This window comes from Thalassophryne amazonica, chromosome 19 (genome assembly GCF_902500255.1).
Source record: "Thalassophryne amazonica chromosome 19, fThaAma1.1, whole genome shotgun sequence".
NCBI classification, from domain to species: domain Eukaryota; kingdom Metazoa; phylum Chordata; class Actinopteri; order Batrachoidiformes; family Batrachoididae; genus Thalassophryne; species Thalassophryne amazonica.
Window position 1 is genome coordinate 41,082,910 of NC_047121.1, and position 15,136 is coordinate 41,098,045.

The window sequence follows — 15,136 nt, forward strand, 5'->3', positions numbered from 1 at the left end:
GTCCGCCTGATCTGGCAACGTCTATCTCAAACAAAATGTGTGTTTTAAAGGCAACTAGAAGGATAGTCTCTACCGAGGCTCTAAATGTGCCATCTTGTAATGCTATTCATTTTAAATTTACTTTTTTTAACCCACTTTTTGCAAATTCACCTCAAATTCTAATGGTTTTCATTCAGTCCAGGCCCAATATTTTCATTTGACAAGAAGGCATTCAAAGAGCACATACATCCAACCAAGGCCACATGTTGCTTGCACATACTTCTTCTGTATCCTCGATCCAAAATATGTTTCACATCAATTTCTAAACAAAATCCCTCATTTTCAAGGACGTTATCCATCTGCTCACCAAATTTCATCAACATGCTCTCACAATGTTTGAATTTAATTCTGACATGTGACAAATATTCTTCTGGCTCTCCGTTCCAGAATATATTCCAGAACACCTCCAACATGATATATTTGCTCACCAGATTTCACTGAAAGAGGTTCAATGCTTTTTGAGTTATCTTGCTAACAGTCAGACACACAAATTTAAAAAAGTCCTTCTGCTATTTTATGTGAAATATTCTGCATTTCTTTTTAAAAATTATGAAAATCTGCTAAATATCATCTAATATATTTCAGTGGCTATAAATATATAAAATTTGTAACAAATTGCGACTTTTGAAATGCCAGATTTTTGTTCAGTTGTCTCCTACATTTTATAATAATCAGATATTACAAATCATTTTATTAATGACTTCTGAGTTGCAACTATTATGTTGTCATGTAACGTCAAAACTAAGGCTCTGTTCTTTCCAAGTTTAAAAATATTTGCAACTCAAAAATTGAATACTTTAATGAAACAAGTGGTGAAAGTTCTCATTTTTATTTTAGTTGGAACACCAATCTTTGGGCAAGTCGAACACAGCAGGTTTTTTATTTTTGGTTGGTTCATAAGTTTGCACAGTATTGGAGATTCCCCTCAAAACTGAATTAAATTAAATCTGTTACAGGATTGCCACAACACTTTTCAGCAACTTCAGGCTTTGCGACCCCACAAAAGCTTTATTTGCTATAATATATATATGTCAGCCAATAATATATATATGCCATGTGGGTAGAACTGTGGTGGAAGTAAACCAGGAGGACTGCCTTTGAAAAAAACTTGCAATTCTGTTGAAGCTTCACGCAAGCTGCATGTGACACGTGTGATCGCTACATGCAACACAAATGCATAGACTGCAGTGCATGTTGGAAGGCTCTCTTATCTAAAGCTGTTCATGAAATGTGACTTGTGAAGGTGACAGCAGTATGGACAACAAACTGGAGTGATACTTACTGCGTCAAATGATGGCGTGCAGCTGCGCCGTCTCCGAGCTGCTCTGGATGCAAACACTCTTGCATGTAGAAAGAAGATGGCGTGCGCGAGTTAAAGGCCCGGGATGAATCAGGAAGGACACCTTTGCCCCTCCCTCTCCATCCTCCCATGGCTTGTCTCACCTCATTAATCAGTTTGTCATAACTCAGTGCTGCTGTACACGCAGCATGCGCACGTCCTACTGCTTACATTCCTTCGCACTTGTCTGCATCAGTGCACGTGTGGTTGTGCATGTTTATGTGGTGTTGTGCTGTCTTATGACGTGTGCCAGATGTTTGAAGTTGTGGAGAATGCATGTGTACATTGTGCATGCATCACCCTGCACCGCACGCTCATTGGCTCCAGCGGAAATGCGTGCACATGCGTATTGATAGTTACATGCAATATGAGCAGACTTTAGACATGCACATTCACACAGGCCCCTTGGCGGCATTGTGTCTTGTGTTTTTTTTAAGACCTCATATTTCCTGCTCTGTCGTCACTTTGTAAGTGCACCGCTGCTCCCCCACCACCACCAAAATCGTAGGTTTCTTCTCGTGCTGATTCACGCTACCCCAAAATAAATTTGAGTTTGTGAGTCAGTTGCACTGAACCTGCTCATGTCTTTTTTTTGTGTGTAGATAGTTGTACATAGCTCTCAAAGGACTCGTTTCAGAAATGAGGGTGCAAAGCGAATTTGGAAAGTTTATTTGTTTTGAATTTTTCATTTGCTTGGTGTTTTTTTTTTTTTTTTTTTGGGCCAGACCATGTTCACCTCAGTTGTTTGCCATCAGTGAGGTAACAGGTTCCAAACTGGCCGTGCTGCTGAAGAATCTTCTAGAGCAAAAGGACACACAGTTTGCGTGTTCTTCCAATATGAAAACAAACAAAAAGGTTGTGGTCGTTTCATCCTCTTATGTTCCATAAAGTCACTTCTGCTGACGAGGGACCTGTTGAGCTTTGTGTCAGATGACGTGCTGGAAATCACAGTTGGAGGATGAGCGGCCATCGCTTTTGCCATCATCACATCGTGTGTGTGTGTGATGGTCTTCACTAGCTGTTTTTTGAACAGGGGTGCACAGTGGGAGCCTATAAACTTTGTAGTTTGGTACGAACCCGTCGCCCCGGCCCTTCATTCCTGCATGGTCCCTATTGGTGTTCCAGCCAGCATGAGAACAAGGACACAAACTGTGAATCATCTTTGTATTTTTTCAAAAAGTTCCTCAGCAGAATTTATGACTTTAGTTTTGTAAATGGATTATTTGTTTTTGACAGTTGTTTTATTATTGTTGTTGTTACTATTATTCTGATTATCATCATCATTGTTATTATTTTGTAAAATTATCCTGTTGGATTTTTTTCTGTTTTTTCTTTACTTACAATAATTATGATGTATATACTATATATATATATATATATATATATATATATATATATATATGTATATATATATATATATATATATATATATATATATGTATATATATATTTTTTTTTTTATTCTAGCAATAGTCTTCCTATTAAAATATACTGTGCTGATGCATCCTCTAAATAACTGAACATATATATAGATGATAATAATCAAATCTGCTATATGATTTTCTTAATAAAAATGTGAATGAGGAGTGTAAATTGTCTTTGGTGATTTGTTAAAAATCTGATTTGATTATTTTTCTTCAAGTATTGCCTTCATCTGGTTGACTGCTTGGACCATGACCTAAAAACTAATGAACATTCTCTAAATGTAGTGGAATGCTTTTGCAAAAGAAAAATTAACCTGTAGTTAACAATGGTTGGAGTTATGCTAAACACCCTCAAAATCCCAGTTAGAGACTCCCCTGTTAAATGTGAAATATAAGATTGAAAGCTCATTTTAGACTCCAGACCACTTTACTCAATGCAACACATACAGATATAAGGTGCTTGGACAGCAGAGTTACTCTATTATGTATCCAAATCAGACAAGCTATATATAAGTGGTCAGATTCTTTGTTTTCTCCACAATGTCAGAATTTGGCTCACTGGACAACACCATTGACCTTCTCATGTTTACATCTTGCATCAATACAACTGCCTTTGGGAATCTTCAAGATGCTCCTCCAGTGGGCAAAGGCAAACAACAGATCCAGTTGTGGGCCTTCAAAACCATTAATGGAGTGTACGCTCATAGCAAATTTCGAGGAAAAAAAATATTTTTGGCCCAAATATTTCATTTTAAAGAACAATAGAGCAGTGAAGGTGGGATGAAGCCACTTAGACAATTCAACAAGTCTCCCAGCCAAATGCTTCCCCAAAAGCTTCATTACGCCTTCATTTAATTACACGCTGGATGCCACATACTGCATTATCACTGGACTTGTAATTGCAGAAGATAGATTAGTATGCAGTATTATGAGCATTTTATTATTATTACTAGTAGTATTAGTAGCAGACTAGTATGTTTTTATAGTAATTTGAGAATTTGATATTTTTTATTTTAAATTTGTTCTTAGTGAAAACATATATACTACAACACTGTACAATGACACAACATCCCAAGAGCAAACATAATTAAATCATTTAAATTCATTAAGAAACAATTGAATAATGGAGAAAAGACAGACAGAGAGAAAAAAAGTGGGAGTTGAGCTCATTATAGGGCTCTATCTCTTATCAGGTTTGTTCTTTTGTAATTTCAGACAGCAGGTTGTATACTCCATCAAATAAATATCCCACATCTTTTGAAAAATTGGATTATTTTAATGAACGATCCATATGAATGCTGCGCCACTCGTGCTTGATCATCCCCTCTTGTAGATCAAGAGTATATGTATAGATGGATAGAACGAGCATGAAGCATTTTGGCTTGCATTAATATGACTCCTTCCAATTTTATGGATCACAGCAGTTTCAAAAATCTTAAGACTGCAGTCTTGGCAGAGGAGTGTGCACTAATGAGTCTTGAACACAGCGAGATTCTTGATAATCAGTCTCCAACTCCTCTTTTCACTCTTTTGCCAGGTGATTCTGCACCCAGCAAAGTTACTATGGCGACAGTGTGACGTAGAGATGGCTGTCACATCCAAGTGTGGTGTGACCCTGATGGGGACAAGGCATGCTTTCTGACAGGCAGCACTCTCCCACGCTGACTGTTGGTGTGTATAACAATTTGCAGAAAAGCAAAAAAGGCCCCCTGAGGCGTGCTGCCCATCCGCGGGATCCTAATGAGATAATCACATGCACAGGAGCACCGACGTGGCTGTACACACGTGGGAAGGTCTATACAGACTTTAATGCATGAGCTGAAAGATAAGACTGCTGTCACTGTAAGCCTGAGAGCATCTTCTAGCTGTGACTCATGGGCTTCCACCACTGCTTTCTTATACAAAGAAGAGCTGTGTTGTAATCTGCTGTAACCTACTGCCTTCAGCAGCACACACGAGAGGGTAAGCTGGGGAAGTACGTGAGATGATAGGAGAGGATGAGCCGAGAAGGAGGGAGCACTGCGTCATCTGGAAACCCATTCATCCTTGTCCTGTGTGGACATCAACATCTTTATTACATTTATGCTGGACAGGTTTTGGAGGGGAAACATCTTCATTCCAGCACTTCCACATACACACTGGTTTTTAATGGAAATACATGCGATGGGGCGGGACGTTTTGTCCAATGTGAGGGAAGCATTGGTGGGCACAGTTCAGCTAATCCGATAACAGATAATTATCTAAATGTTTTTGCTAGCGGATTAGCTTTTCAGATAAGTTTTAAAATCATCATCGGACCAGTTATCTTCCGATAAATTCAGTTCCAATAACGTTCAGTTCGATAAAAGTTTTTTGCTGGCAAAGTGAGCAAAGTTTAACAGTCAAAAACGTTTGTAAACCCTAAAATCAAACATTTTAGTCCATCTGTTGTGTGTCTGAAGCAGACTGGCTGCCTGTCGCTTGCTGATGACATCATCATCATTAACCGCAAAACGTGATTGGCCGGTCGACTCAGGGAGCATTGTGGGTAGTGTAGTTCAGGTTCACTTTGGACGTTACAGTGAGTGAGTCCCCAATACAAAAACAAAACAGACTAATTTTAATATTTTATTATTTCTTTGTGGCTTTAATTTAATCGCCAAAACTCGGTGGGGGAGAGGAGCTCTCACGGCGCAGCTGTGTATACAGAGGGGCTTTTCTTCACGTTTAGACACTGTTTTGGATTTTTTTTTTTTTTAAGGACGCTTTATGTGGATTATTTATTCAGATGAATCCCACTGAAACTAACAGGTATGAATTTATATTTACTACGTGTATTTTACTCTGCCAATCAATGCATTAATGGACGTATTTTGGTTGTTTAAGCCGCAGGGTTCAAAGCGTGTGGAGAAAAAAGCAGCAGCTTTTTAGTTCGTAAATGACGGTGTATCTAATACCGAGAAACTGTGACTTCTAATGCTGTGTTTTACTGCTTTTGAAAGATGATGACAGTGTTTGGGGTTTTATTTTATTATTCATTAATTTTCTGTGCTTTTTTTCTGTTTGTGATCCTTGAATTTACCCAGCAGTAAAAAGTGGAAGTGAAACTGGTTTATCAGAAACTGACAGTATAATCTGATGTGGCCACATTATTATTACTACTATTATTATCACACATCTGTTTATGTATCACACCCTGCATCATGCCCCTCGTATCTGTATGAGCCGGAGTCTGAAAGGACTCAGGCTCATACAGATACATAATATAACATATGTAATATAATATTTATCACATATTACAACAAAAATAAATAACAAGAACCACATATTTATCGTCAACTCCATTTGTCAAGTTCCACCGGAGAAAGAACAAGGAGCCCTGTCTTCTCCTTCTTGATTCCACTCAGCCATTCAGTGAGCAAGTTCACATCACTCTCCATTTTCCTGGTGGTGTTCTTGTTCTTATGTCTCTCTATTATGTTATGAGTGTCCTCTTCACTAACTTCTTGGTGTCTCACAACTTCAATATGAGACTCAAGTTGTTGAATTCTCCCTGCTAGGGAGGCTAAAACTCTCTCACCTTGATCAGACACATTGGTTGAATGAAATGATCTGGATCCTGTATCAGGATCCTGCCCTTGTCACCAGGGTCACACAAAAGGGGGTGTGTCATTGGTGGGGCTGAGAAATGGAGGCTTGTGATTGGATGAAAAGTGGGGCATCTTTTTTGTATCACACTGATTTTATTGCCACAGTCTCCAGGGCAGTAAAATTGAAAAGTGTATGATTTATCACACAGATTTTCTTGTATCTCATGAGGGCTGGTTTATGAGTATAGGGCAGATTTTTGTTGTAATATGTGATAAAAGCCATTATACAAAATCCTTTATATACGGTGTTTGGAAAACCATACAAAAACATTGGAGTGTGAATTTGCATCAGGAAGTGCATCTGGTGTAAAACCTGTGCCAATTCAACATGCAGATCCACCTCAGATTTGCTGTGGCGACTCAGAGTGCAAACAAGGGAGACATATTTTATTTTTGTTACATTTACAAATCTAATTGGCCTAAGCTATGGTAATTGAGTAACAGCAACGCAAATTCATCATGTTGACCCAACAAATTTACATTTATGTCAACATTTACCTATTTAAATCTAGTTGGCCTGAACCATGGTAATTAGGTAACAGTAACACAAATTCATCATGTTGACCAAACAAATTTACACTTAGGTCATTCAGCAAAATTGTTTCTGGCTATGTTAACGCATTTTACTTGGGTGGAAAACTTTTCATAACTTTTTATGTTCACAAGCATAACGGAGGAAGATTGTTGTGTGAAATTCAGGGAAGAGGTGAGACAGGGCCTGAATGGAGGTGAAGCAATGTTGGAAAAGCACTGTAGATACGGTGAGAGTGACAGCTAAGAAGCCACTGGGTGTGACATCTGGACTGTAGAAAGAAGATGTTCAGGAAAGTATAAGAAGAAAGAGGTTGACTATAAGGAATTGGGATAGTCAGAGAGATGAAGAAAGTAGACAGGTGTACAAAGAGATCCATTGTAAGGTGAAAAGGAAAGGCTGAGGTATCGAGCTGTACAAGAAGTTAAGCCTGGGTCCCACCGAATAATGAAGGATGAAGAAGGAGCCACGCAGCATGTTTTCTTTGCTACGAGATGGTTTCTCCAACTATCGTGGGAGTTTCATAGCTCTGAGAGGCTCTTAGAGGCATTACCTTCACTTAACGAGGCTCCTCTGAGTGTGGCGCTAATTTCAAGAAGTTCAAAATTTAGCAACAACAGCGTGGCTACTTACTGCGACGGCTTAGAGGCATTTGTGTGGTGATTACGAGTCTGCTAAAAGCCCATTATCCGTGCGCCTGGCAGTTACGCAGGACCTGAGAGGCTATTTTTGGAGCGGCTCTCCTCTTGCACACAATTCCACCTGCGCTGTGCGCTGGACTCTATATAAATAATCTAATCATTTTCTGCCAAACCTTGGATGCTGAAACACCTCTAATCACTTCTGGAATCACAGAGGACTGTTTCATCTGGATGCTTTTTTCCCTCTCTTTCCTGCTCCATGTGGGATATATTTTGAACAGCTTAAGGTAACTATTTTGAATGTTTTTTTTATAGCTTGATAACATCACGCTACACAGCACTGGGTGGCTCATACGTGGCTTAGCGTGGCTTAGCATGGCTGACACGAGCCATTCCAGGCTCTAATGACCTGTCAGTCGTGGCTTCTACGTGGCAGGTCCGGGGTACAGAGAGGCACCTTAGTAGTGGATACGTGTTAGATGAAAACGTGGGTCATTCATCGAATAATCACTCCACACCCATGCGTGGTGCCTTCTTCATCCTTCATTATTCGGTGGGACCAAGGCTTTAAACACTAAGCAAGGAGAAATGAACTTGTACCGACTGGCCAGACAAAGGGATTGTGCTGGAAAGGATGCGCACCAAGTTAGGGTGATAAAGGATGCAGATGGTAATGTAATGTACTGACAAGCAAGAAGTGTGTGATGAAAAGATGGAGGCAATATTTTGAGGAGCTAATGAATGAAGAAAATGAGAGAGTAAGCTTAGATGATGTGGAGAGAGCAAATTTGTAAAAATTAGTAAGGATGAAGAGTAGAAAGGCCAGACTGTTAGGAAAGTAAAATCTTGGAAAGTAAGAGGATGCCTGAAGAGTGGAGAAGTGTGCTGCTTCCAAATTTTAAGAGCAAGGATGATGTGCAAAGCTGTAGTAACTACAGAGGGATAAAGTTGATCAGCCACAGTAATAGTAGAAGCTAGGCTTAGAAAAGAGATGAAGATCTGTGAGTAGCAATATAGTTTCATGCCGAGAAAGTGTCATGACACGTGGAGGTGTGGAAAGCAGATGGACTGAGATGCAAACTCACCACAGAGACAGGTGTTGGGGTAATCAAAAGGCTTTATCCAGAATTCAGGCAGTGGTTTGGTACACGATGAGACAGTCAGCCAGGCGGAGGTAACAGACAGTCAAGAGGCAAATATGTGGTCCGAAAAATGAGCAGACTTCATAACAGGACAAGACAGAGTTCAGAGGCAGAGACAAAAGGAAGGTCTGAAAAAACAAAGCGGGGTGAACACGACAAGCCAGATTAAACAAAGACAAGGCTGGAACAGTGGCAGAAGCAAAACACACAAAGCACAATGAACTGGCGGAGACATGAGGAACACGAAAGGCTTAAATAGCACAGGTAGTGATTAGGGAAATGAGACGCACATGTGCGGGACCAATCAGGAAGGGGGCGTGGCAAACAAAAGAGACAAGATACACCCAGACCAAACCCTAAACACCAGACAAGAGTATGCAGTTAGGCAAACACAAAGAAGACAGGACCAGACTAAAAGATTAACCCAAAACCAACAGTTAACAGAATAAAATACCAAAACCAAAAATGAGCAAAACCCCAGGCCAAATAAATAAAGAATGAAACTAGGAGACACATGAAAGAACTGAAAAGAAATCAACAAGCACATAGAAGGCAGAAACTAAAGTAGCACAGAATTCACCACGTGGCTACAGTATACCACCAAAAAGAGACAAACAGAATAAAACAAAGACAAGACTTAACAAGAGACAAAAATATAACAACAGCTAAACAAAGGCCAGAGCCAGACAGTAGGACATGGACAGAGGACACAGACACAGATAAGGGCCAAAACATGACATGAGTCCAAGATAAATCAATCAATCAATCAACTTTTTTCTTATATAGCGCCAAATCACAACAAACAGTTGCCCCAAGGCACTCCACATTGTAAGGCAAGGCCATACAATAATTATGAAAAACCCCAACGGTCAAAACGACCCCCTATGAGCAAGCACTTGGCCACAGTGGGAAGGAAAAACTCCCTTTTAACAGGAAGAAACCTCCAGCAGAACCAGGCTCAGGGAGGGGCAGTCTTCTGCTGAGACTGGTTGGGGCTGAGGGAAAGAACCAGGAAAAAGACATGCCGAGAAGGGGGGCAGAGATCGATCACTAATGATTAAATGCAGAGTGATGCATACGGAGCAAAAAGAGAAAGAAACAGTGCATCATGGGAACCCCCCACAGTCTACGTCTAAAGCAACATAACCAAGGGATGGTCCAGGGTCACCCGATCCAGCCCTAACTATAAGCCTTAGCGAAAAGGAAAGTTTTAAGCCTAATCTTAAAAGTAGAGAGGGTATCTGTCTCCCTGATCTGAATTGGGAGCTGGTTCCACAGGAGAGGAGCCTGAAAGCTGAAGGCTCTGCCTCCCATTCTACTCTTACAAACCCTAGGAACCACAAGTAGCCCGCAGTCTGAGAACGAAGCGCTCTAATGGGGTAATATGGTACTACGAGGTCCCTAAGATAAGATGGGACCTGATTATTCAAAACCTTATAAGTAAGAAGAAGAATTTTAAATTCTATTCTAGAATTAACAGGAAGCCAATGAAGAGAGGCCAACACGGGTGAGATATGCTCTCTCCTGCTAGTCCCCGTCAGTACTCTAGCTGCAGCATTCTGAACCAACTGAAGGCTTTTTAGGGAACTTTTAGGACAACCTGATAATAATGAATTACAATAGTCCAGCCTAGAGGAAATAAATGCATGAATTAGTTTTTCAGCATCACTCTGAGACAAGACCTTTCTGATTTTAGAGATATTGCGTAAATGCAAAAAGGCAGTCCTACATATTTGTTTAATATGCGCTTTGAATGACATATCCTGATCAAAAATGACTCCAAGATTTCTCACAGTATTACTAGAGATCAGGGAAATGCCATCCAGAGTAACGATCTGGTTAGACACCATGCTTCTAAGATTTGTGGGGCCCAAGTACAATAACTTCAGTTTTATCTGAGTTTAAAAGCAGGAAATTAGAGGTCATCCATGTCTTTATGTCTGTAAGACAATCCTGCAGTTTAGCTAATTGGTGTGTATCCTCTGGCTTCATGGATAGATAAAGCTGGGTATCATCTGCATAACAATGAAAATTTAAGCAATACCGTCTAATAATACTGCCCAAGGGAAGCATGTACAAAGTGAACAAAATTGGTCCTAGCACAGAACCTTGTGGAACTCCATAATTAACTTCAGTCTGTGAAGAAGATTCCCCATTTACATGAACAAACTGTAATCTATTAGACAAATATGATTCAAACCACCGCAGCGCAGTGCCCTTAATACCTATGACATGCTCTAATCTCTGTAATAAAATTTTATGGTCAACAGTATCAAAAGCAGCACTGAGGTCCAACAGAACAAGCACAGAGATAAGTCCACTGTCCGAAGCCATAAGAAGATCATTTGTAACCTTCACTAATGCTGTTTCTGTACTATGATGAATTCTAAAACCTGACTGAAACTCTTCAAATAGACCATTCCTCTGCAGGTGATCAGTTAGCTGTTTTACAACTACCCTCTCAAGAATCTTTGAGAGAAAAGGAAGGTTGGAGATTGGCCTATAATTAGCTAAGATAGCTGGGTCAAGTGATGGCTTTTTAAGTAATGGTTTAATTACTGCCACCTTAAAGGCCTGTGGTACATAACCAACTAACAAAGATAGATTGATCATATTTAAGATTGAAGCATTAAATAATGGTAGGACTTCCTTGAGCAGCCTGGCAGGAATGGGGTCTAATAAACATGTTGATGGTTTGGATGAAGTAACTAATGAAAATAACTCAGACAGAACAATCGGAGAGAAAGAGTCTAACCAAATACCGGCATCACTGAAAGCAGCCAAAGATAACGATACATCTTTGGGATGGTTATGAGTAATTTTTTCTCTAATAGTCAAAATTTTGTTAGCAAAGAAAGTCATGAAGTCATTACTAGTTAAAGTTAATGGAATACTCAGCTCAATAGAGCTCTGACTCTTTGTCAGCCTGGCTACAGTGCTGAAAAGAAACCTGGGGTTGTTCTTATTTTCTTCAATTAGTGATGAGTAGAAAGATGTCCTAGCTTTACGGAGGGCTTTTTTATAGAGCAACAAACTCTTTTTCCAGGCTAAGTGAAGATCTTCTAAATTAGTGAGACGCCATTTCCTCTCCAACTTACGGGTTATCTGCTTTAAGCTACGAGTTTGTGAGTTATACCACGGAGTCAGACACTTCTGATTTAAAGCTCTCTTTTTCAGAGGAGCTACACCATCCAAAGTTGTCTTCAATGAGGATGTAAAACTATTGACGAGATACTCTAACTCCCTTACAGAGTTTAGGTAGCTACTCTGCTCTGTGTTGGTATATGACATTAGAGAACATAAAGAAGGAATCATATCCTTAAACCTAGTTACAGCGCTTTCTGAAAGACTTCTAGTGTAATGAAACTTATTCCCCACTGCAGGGTAGTCCAACAGGGTAAATGTAAATGTTATTAAAAAATGATCAGACAGAAGGGAGTTTTCAGGGAATACTGTTAAGTCTTCTATTTCCATACCATAAGTCAGAACAAGATCTAAAATATGATTAAAGTGGTGGGTGGACTCATTTACTTTTTGAGCAAAGCCGATAGAGTCTAATAATAGATTAAATGCAGTGTTGAGGCTGTCATTCTCAGCATCTGTGTGGATGTTAAAATCGCCCACTATAATTATCTTATCTGAGCTAAGCACTAAGTCAGACAAAAGGTCTGAAAATTCACAGAGAAACTCACAGTAACGACCAGGTGGACGATAGATAATAACAAATAAAACTGGTTTTTGGGACTTCCAATTTGGATGGACAAGACTAAGAGACAAGCTTTCAAACGAATTAAAGCTCTGTCTAGGTTTTTGATTAATTAATAGGCTGGAATGGAAGATTGCTGCTAATCCTCCACCCCGGCCCGTGCTACGAGCATTCTGACAGTTAGTGTGACTCGGGGGTGTTGACTCATTTAAACTAACATATTCATCCTGCTGTTACCAGGTTTCTGTTAGGCAGAATAAATCAATACGTTGATCAATTATTATATCATTTACCAACAGGGACTTAGAAGAGAGAGACCTAATGTTTAATAAACCACATTTAACTGTTTTAGTCTGTGGTGCAATTGAAGGTGCTATATTATTTTTTCTTTTTGAATTTTTATGCTTAAATAGATTTTTGCTGGTTATTGGTGGTCTGGGAGCAGGCACCGTCTCTACGGGGATGGGGTAATGAGGGGATGGCAGGGGGAGAGAAGCTGCAGAGAGGTGTATAAGACCACAGCTCTGCCTCCTGGTCCCAACGCTAGACAGTCACAGTTTGGAGGATCCCAAAAAATTGGCCAGATTTCTAGAAATGAGAGCTGCTCCCTCTAAAGTGGGATGGATGCCGTCTCTCCTAACAAGACCAGGTTTTCCCCAGAAGCTTTGCCAATTATCAATGAAGCCCACCTCATTTTTTGGACACCACTCAGACAGCCAGCAATTCAAGGAGAACATGCGGCTAAACATGTCACTCCCGGTCTGATTGGGGAGGGGCCCAGAGAAAACAACAGAGTCCGACATTGTTTTTGCAAAGTTACACACCGATTTAATGTTAATTTTAGTGACCTCCGATTGGCGTAACCGAGTGTCATTACTGCCGACGTGAATTACAATCTTACCAAATTTACGCTTAGCCTTAGCCAGCAATTTCAAATGTCCTTCGATGTCGCCTGCTCTGGCCCCCGGAAGACAATTGACAATGGTTGCTGGTGTCGCTAACTTCACATTTCTCAAAACAGAGTCGCCAATAACCAGAGTTTGATCCTCGGCGAGTGTATCGTCGAGTGGGGAAAAACGGTTAGAGATGTGAACGGGTTGACGGTGTACACGGGGCTTCTGTTTAGGGCTACGCTTCCTCCTCACAGTCACCCAGTCAGCCTGCTTTCCCGACTGCCCGGGATCTGCCAGGGGGGAACTAACGGCGGCTAAGCTACCTTGGTCCGCACCGACTACAGGGGCCTGGCTAGCTGTAGAATTTTCCACGGTGCGGAGCCGAACCTCCAATTCGCCCAGCCTGGCCTCCAAAGCTACGAATAAGCTGCACTTATTACAAGTACCGTTACTGCTAAAGGAGGCCGAGGAATAACTAAACATTTCACACCCAGAGCAAAAAAGTACGGGAGAGACAGGAGAAGCCGCCATGCTAAACTGGCTAAGAGCTAGTAGCTGCACTAAGCTAGCGGATTCCCAAAAACACACAAAGTGAATAATGTGCAAATAATCCAGAGGTGATTCAGCAGAAGGAGTGCCCCAATCAAGGCACCAAACAGGCCATGAAGCAGCACAGGGAACGCACAACAACGGTGCTAAAATAAAATAAAAATAAAAAAAATTAAAAAAATTAAAACGAAAGTGTTAGCAAGCTAGTTAGCTTGCCAACGCTAATGAAAGTTAGCTGATAAAAGTGCTCCGTCGCGATGTTTCGACCGTTAGAGGTCTTCCTTAGGCGTTGGAGCACAGTAAAAAAGTAAAAAAAAAAAATAAAAAAATAAAATAAATAAATAAATAAATAAATAAAAAATAAAAAATAAATAAATAAAAAGGTAAAAAGGTAAAAAAAAGTCTTGAAAAAGACTGTTAGTTCAAGTCCAAAGCAGCAGGTAGCAGTCTCTGTGTAAACAGTCCCAACCAAAAAAAAATCTGTCAAAGTTTTCGTCAGTGCTTCAGACAGAGATGAAGATGAGGCTGAACCATGACTGAAAGAGCACTACAGATGCAATGATTGCTCTAAGAGTGCTAATGGAGAAGTACAGAGAAGGCCAGCAGTTTACATTGTGTGTTTGTGGATATAAAGAACACCTATAGGATGCCAAGAGCAGAGTTGTGGTATTGTAGGTGGAAGTCTGGAATGACAGAGAATTATGTGAGGGTGGTGCAGGACATGCACAAGGATAGTTGTGAGATGCACAATAGGAATGTTAAATACATTCAAGGTGGAGATGGGATTACATCAAGAATCGGCTCTGAGCCCTTTCTTCTTCGCAGTGGTGATGGACAGGTTGACAGATGAGATTTAGACAGGAGTATCCATGGACTATGATGTTCGCAAATGACATTGTGATCTGTAGTGAGAGTAGAGAGCAGGTTGAGATGAGCCTGGAGATATGGAGACATGCTCTGGAGAGAAGGGGAATGAAAGTCATTCAGAATAAGATTAAGTCCATATGTGAATGAGAGGGTGTCTGGTGGAATACTATTCCTCACGAGTTATATCATGCTTTATTTCATGAGTCAAATTTTCACTTTTTTTTAATCTTAGTATTACTAACCCTAACCATAACCTAGCCCTATCCCTTCATGTAACCCTAACCATAACCCCCACCCTCCCAAACTCCCCATAACATTTGGTGAAGGTGGCACTAACAAAAAGACAGGTGGCCGAGCTGAAGATACTGCAATTTT